Below are 6,634 nucleotides of genomic sequence, written 5' to 3' on the forward strand. Positions count from 1 at the left end.
TGAACATACGTGCTACACCAGGCGAATGGCTTGCTGTGTGGTGCTTTTGACCAGCACGAAATCCAAATTGTTCTGGGGTAAGGATGTTGTTCATGGTAAGGGACTGTTTTAGTGGGAGTTGAATTAGGGTCTCAAGGAGTTTGGAGAAGTGGTTGAGGAGGGAGATGGGTCTGTGGTTTTGTGGGAATAGATGATTTTTGTTTGGTTTGGTGACTGAAATAATTTTTGCGACCTTCCAGGCTGAAGGGAAATAATTCAATTTTAGGCAGTTATTTAGGATAGCGGTGAGGTGGGATATGGCTGATTCAGGGAGGTTTTTCAGGAAAAGTAGTCTGATATTGTCAAGGCCTGGGGCTTTGACGTTGCCGATTTGCCTGATAAGAGCATCTACTGATCGCTCGCTGGCTACGTCGAACGAGATGTCGGACTTTTGTTGGAATTTCTCTTCTAGCTGGCGTCTGACCTCTCGTTCGTTTCTCTCGACTTCCTCCTCGTCGTCGTCGATATCGTTCTCTTGAAATTGGCGTTCGAGAGTGCGCGACATGGCATCTGCTTTCTCTTCCGGTGTGTAAACTATCCCGCTTACGCCGTGCAGCGCATTTACGGTCTTTTGTGGGTTTCTTCGTGTTTTGATTTTGTTCCAGAACTTTACTGGATTTCTCTCTGCTTCCTGCAGGCCTCGCTCCCATCGCTCGTACCTGAACAGTTGAAGTCGTGTTCTTATTTCGCGAGCCATCCTCTCCATGGTCCTTCTGTCTTGTGGGTTCCGGAATTGTTGCCACAGACGTCTCGTGCGCTACTCGTCGTTAATTAGTTGTACGAGGTCGGGAGGTAGAACATCGCGTCTGCGATGGTGTGTGATTTTTATTGTGGCCCTTCCGCTGCATGTCGTCACGATGCGCGTAAACTTCTCAACTGCTGCGTCGATGTGTCGCATGCGGGGCATTGCTGGGGCAAAGTCTGGTATATGGTGGTCGACCAGTGCTTTGTACCTGCCCCAGTTTGTGCTGAAGATCACTCTCTTCCCCTCTGCAGGGTCTGCCTGTTCGTTTTCGAGTCTCAGGATAATAGGGTCGTGGTCGGAATCCAACGCGTTTACGTCCTCTGTCTCCGTTTCGAAGTTAAGGTTTTTGAGCAGGTGGAAATGGGTTGGTGTACCTGGCGGTGTTATCTCTAGCTCAGGGTGAGCGTCTAGCTATCTTAGGAGTGTCCTACCACTGGTGTTCGTGGCTCGACAGGTCCATGCTCTGTGCTTTGCATTTAGGCCCCCTCCTAGGATGACTCCATGGCTTTGGTTTAGGAGATCGTTGAGGTCTATTGCAGGTATATTGCGGCCAGGAGGGTGGTATGCAGCAATGAGGTAGGTGGTCTGGTTATTTATCATCATTTTGATGCCTGTTGTTTCTATATATTGGAGCTGTGGTAGGGGTATATGTCGGTGGCGTATATGTTGCTTAACTAGTACTGTCGTCCCCCCACCTTGTCGGTTGCGTCGGTCAGTCCTGTATGCGACGTAATTTCTGACCCGGAAGTTGTCTGCAGGTGCTACGAGTACAACATCTATTGCATATTCGTCGCGAAACAGCTCCAGCTCATGTCGTCGGTGGCGAATGCCATCGGCATTCCAGATGCACATAACTGGATGCTTGTTCTGCCGTTCCGTTCGTTGCTCATGTCTGGGCATCTGCCCATGTTGTTTTGAAGGTCTTGTGGCTTTTGCCTTAATGCCTTCTGTCTCAGCTTGGGTTTCCAGAAGCATGTTTTTGTTTGATTTATAACATGTTTATATATACAGGGTGTTACAGAAAGGTACGGCCAAACTTTCAGGAAACATTCCTCACACACAAATAAAGAAAAGAGGTTATGTGGACATGTATCCGGAAACGCTTAATTTCCATGTTAGAGCTCATTTTAGTTTCGTCAGTATGTACTGTACTTCCTCGATTAACCGCCAGTTGGCCCAATTGAAGGAAGGTAATGCTGACTTTGGTGCTTGTGTTGCCTTGCGACTCACTGCTCTACAGTCCTAACATTAAGCACATCAGTACGTAGCACCAACAGGTTAGTGCTAACCACAAACGTGGTTTTGCAGTCAGTGCAATGTTTACAAATGCGGAGTTGCCAGATGCCCATTTGATGTATGGATTAGCACGGGGCAATAGCCTTGGCGCGGTACGTTTGTATCGAGACAGATTTCCAGAACGAAGGTGTACCTACAGGAAGACGTTCGAAGCAATTGATCGGCGTCTTAGGGAGCACGGATCATTCCATCCTATGACTCGCGACTGGGGAAGACCTAGAACGACGAGGACACCTGCAATGGACGAGCCAATTCTTCGTGCAGTTGACGATAACCCTAATGTCAGCGTATGAGAAGTTGCTGCTGTACAAGGTAACGTTTACAACGTCACTGTATGGAGAGTGCTACGGGGGAACCAGTTGTTTCCGTACCATGTACAGCGTGTGCAGGCACTATCAGCAGCTGATTGTTCGACGAACCATTCACAGAAGTGTACCTGTGGAGGCCAATTTGTCAATCCTCATTTCAGTGCAAATGTTCTCTTTACGGATGAGGCTTCATTCCAACGTGATCAAATTGTAAATTTTCACAATCAACATGTGTGGGCTGATGAGAATCCGCACGCAGTTGTGCAGTCACCTCATCAACTCAGATTTTCTGTGGACGTTTGGGCAGGCATTGTTGATGTCTTGATTGGACCCCATGTTCTTCCACCTACGCTCAATGGAACACGTTATCATGATTTCATACGAGATAGTCTACCTGTGCTGCTAGAACATGCGCCTTAACAAGTACGACACATGTGCTTCATGCACAATGGAGCTCCTGCACATTTCAGTCGAAGTGTTCGTACGCTTCTCAACAACAGATTCGGTGGCCGATTGATTGGTAGAGGCGGACCAATTCCATGGCCTCCACGCTCTCCTGACTTTCATTTATGGGGGCATTTGAAAGCTCTTGTCTACGCAACCCCGGTACCAAATGTAGAGACTCTTCGTGCTCGTATTGTGGACGGCTGCGATACAATACGCCATTCTCCAGGGCTGGCTCAGTGCATCAGGGATTCCATGCGACGGAGGGTTGATTCATGTATCCTCGCCAACGGAGGACATTTTGAATGTTTCCTGTAACAAAGTGTTTGAAGTCACGCTGGTACGTTTTGTTGCTGTGTATTTCCATTCCATGTTTAATGTGATTTGAAGAGAAGTAATAAAATGAGCTCTAACGTGGAAATTAAGCGTTTCCGGACACAAGTCCACATATCATATTTTCTTTCTTTGTGTGTAGGGAATGTTTCCTGAAAGTTCGGCCGTTCCATGTATTTTGGTTAGGTACTAGTTCACACTAACACATAAAGTGTCTGGTTAACGTATTCTTAGGGTGCTTATAGTTGACATATAGTGGGTCAGATACAGACCGAGTTCTTTGCTGGACAACTGTAGTGATTGTGGCTATGTTTGTGTCTTTGTGTATGAGTGCGTTTGGTACGAACCAGGGAGTGTCTGTTATTATTCTGAGGGCTAGGTTTTGCGCTATTTGCACTTTTCTTAGGTGAGTCTCTGCGGCCATGCCCCAGACCTTGCAGCCATAAAATATTGCAGGAAGGACCACCATCTTCCAGATATTTAATTTTAGTTCGGTGGTCAGTCCATTCCCTTTTAGCAATGGGTATAACTAATACAGCCTAGCTGAACCCTGATTACATGCGTCGGCTATGTGTGAGTTCCATAAAAGTTTGCTATCGATGTTTAGTCCAAGGTACCTTACTGTGTCACACCAGCGGAGGTTCCTTCCATCAATGAAGAGTTGACGGTTGGGTGGCCTTCGCCTGGTTCTGAACATTATTGCGTGGCACTTGATTGGATTGAGTTTAATTTTCCAGAAGTTACACCATTGTGTAATCTGGTCGAGGTTCTAGGTTCGAGGTATGTTTAGAACGATGTAATTTGGATTCGGGTGGCTGGCATAAATAGCCGTGTCATTGGCAAACAGGGCTAGATGGGTGCTGTCCCGCTTTGGTACATCGTTAGTATACAAGCTATATAGGATGGGCCCCAGGACAGAACCCTGAGGCACTCCTGCCTCGATTGACTTAATGCTACTCTTACATCTGTCCATGAACACAAAACATTTCCTGTTACTTAAAAACGAGTGGAGGATCTTCAGCAGATGCTGTGAACAGTCATATTGGTGGAGCTTGTATAGTAGGCCGCCGTGCAAGACACGGTCGAAGGCCTTCGCAATGTCTAAGAAGACTGCCTCCATATTGTGCCAGTTTGCCCTAGCCTTGCAGATCTGCTCCAGCACATGGGTGGCCTGTGAGATGGTGCTGTGTCCGGCACCAAAACCAAACTGCTCTGGGAATGTGATGTTCCTTTCATTGAGGAAGTCTTGGAGTGGCTTTAGGATTAGTCGTTCGAGATGTTTGCCTAGTATGCATAGGGGGGGGGGGATATGGGTCTGTAGTTCTTGGGAAATAGGGGATTTTTGTCGGGTTTGGGAAGTGTGATAACTTTGGCTATCTTCAATGCAGATGGGAAGTGGTCGTGTTCCAGGCAGGTGTTGAGGATGTTAATTAGGTAAAGGAAATCTGAGTTAAAGAGATGTTTGAGCTGTAGTGGCTTTATGCCGTCAGGGCCTGGGGATTTGGAGTTGCCGACCCCGTTTTTCCCCCCCACTGGAAGGGTGGGATGTGCTCATATAGGGCTTACTGCCTGTTCCGAGCCTTAGCTTATCTTACATTTTTCTGTGATGACACAATTTATTTGTTGTAATTTGGGGATGGGATCTAAATTATTGTTTGTCTTTTGTTATATACCTTTCTTGGTTTTTATGTTCTTATTTGTTTTCTTTGTTTGTTTGTTTTGGGGAGAATACTCAACTCTGGCATTTGCCTTGTGACTGAGGGGAAACCCCTGAGAACCTCAGCTGGAGTCTGGTGAAAGTCCTTAGAATTGTCTTCTAACAGAATAAAATAACATAACAACATAGATCTTTGTTTTCCGTTATTGCTTTTATGTCTTCATATTTGTCTGCGTATTCTTGTTCAGTTGCTATTGCTATAATGTGAGGCGGATAACGGTATTTATATGCCCGTGCGTTTAAATGGTGTGGTATGGTATTGTCGTGATTAATGTCTTGCTGTCTTGATTAGTTGTTAATCTGTCATTTCCGTATGTTGCCAGAACGCTGTATCGTCGGCATACAGAGTATTTGTTCGTTGATTCCGGTCGATTTTGAAATGTCGGCTGTATAAAGATTGTAAATGGGGGTCAGATAATAGCCCCTTGTGGTACACCTGCTTTGGGTTTTAGTGTGTCAGTGATCTGTCGTTCCGTATTCATGTTGTTTATTAGTTGCACTATTTCTTTCGGTATGTTGTGTTGTAATAGTTTCTTTAATAGTCCTGCATGCCACACTTCATCAAAAGCCCCCTCTATGTCGAGCATTAGTACTGTTGAAATCATACCCGTGTTTATTGCTTCGACACTGTTACTAACTAATCTTATTATTGGGTCAATTGTACTTCTATTTTTACGAAAGCCCGCTTGTTCTTCTGGTAGTATGCCTTTCTTATCCACCAATTTCTGAATTCTCTGTGTTAGGATTGCGTCTTATGTTTTTCCGATCACCGGCAGTAACGTTATCGGCCTATATGATTCTGGGTCGTGTTTTGGTTTTTGTGGATTCGGTAGCATTCGTATCTGCCAGTTTTCCACCGTTGCGTTGTCTTTTTGAGCCATAATATTGCATTAGAGAGTTTATGTTGGGGCGGTATTATTGTTTGCGGTGGTATCATTCTGAGGTGTTGTCTGGTGATGCCGTCAGCGCCGGGGTTAGTGACTTCACCACCTGCTATGGCCTGTTTTACTTCCTGTGTGGTTATGTCTGCGAGTAGTGCTGTCTGATCTTCGTCGTAGGTGGTGTAGATTGTATCTTCCAGCTCTGTTTTTGTTTCTATTTCCGTTTTTATTTCGTGTTCTTTGTCGAATTTGTCGTCTTGCGAATGTGTATATACGTCTTTTAGCGCTCCTAGGAAGGCGTCTGCTTTCTTCTTCTTGCGCGTCGTGATTTCGTCCTTTATTATCAGTGGTGCTTCGTGTGCTTCTTTCTGGTTCGCCAGTCGTCTGAATTTCTTCCAGAAGTCAGCTGGATTTTTCGGGTCTAGGTTCTGTATTTTTGTGTCCAGTTTTCTTGTCCTCAACTCTTTGTTTTAATTGGTCATTTAGCCTATTACATTGGTTTTTGATAGTAGGGTCCTTAGTGCGTCTGAATTGCGCGTATACCTGTCGTTTCTGTTTGAGTAGTGTTAAGATGTGTGTAGGGATTGCTTCTTTTCCCTCGATTATTTTTCGTATTGGTGCACTTGTCTCCACTGCGTCTTCTGTCACCTTAGTTACGTTCGCGTTTAGGTTTCCTAGTTTTTCGTAGTTATCTATCTCTTCGTTAGTTGTGCATAGGTTCTGGTTGATGTGGTCTAGGTATATTTTCCTGTCTATATTTCTTCTGTTTTTGTACGTTTTTATTTCTGGTTTCGTCTTTTCTGGTGGTTGAGCAGCCGACATGAAATGGCTGGATCTATACCCATGACGCATTTGAAAAACGCTCTGACTT

The sequence above is a fragment of the Schistocerca gregaria genome, chromosome 8 (assembly GCF_023897955.1).
Source record: "Schistocerca gregaria isolate iqSchGreg1 chromosome 8, iqSchGreg1.2, whole genome shotgun sequence".
Lineage (NCBI taxonomy): Eukaryota > Metazoa > Arthropoda > Insecta > Orthoptera > Acrididae > Schistocerca > Schistocerca gregaria.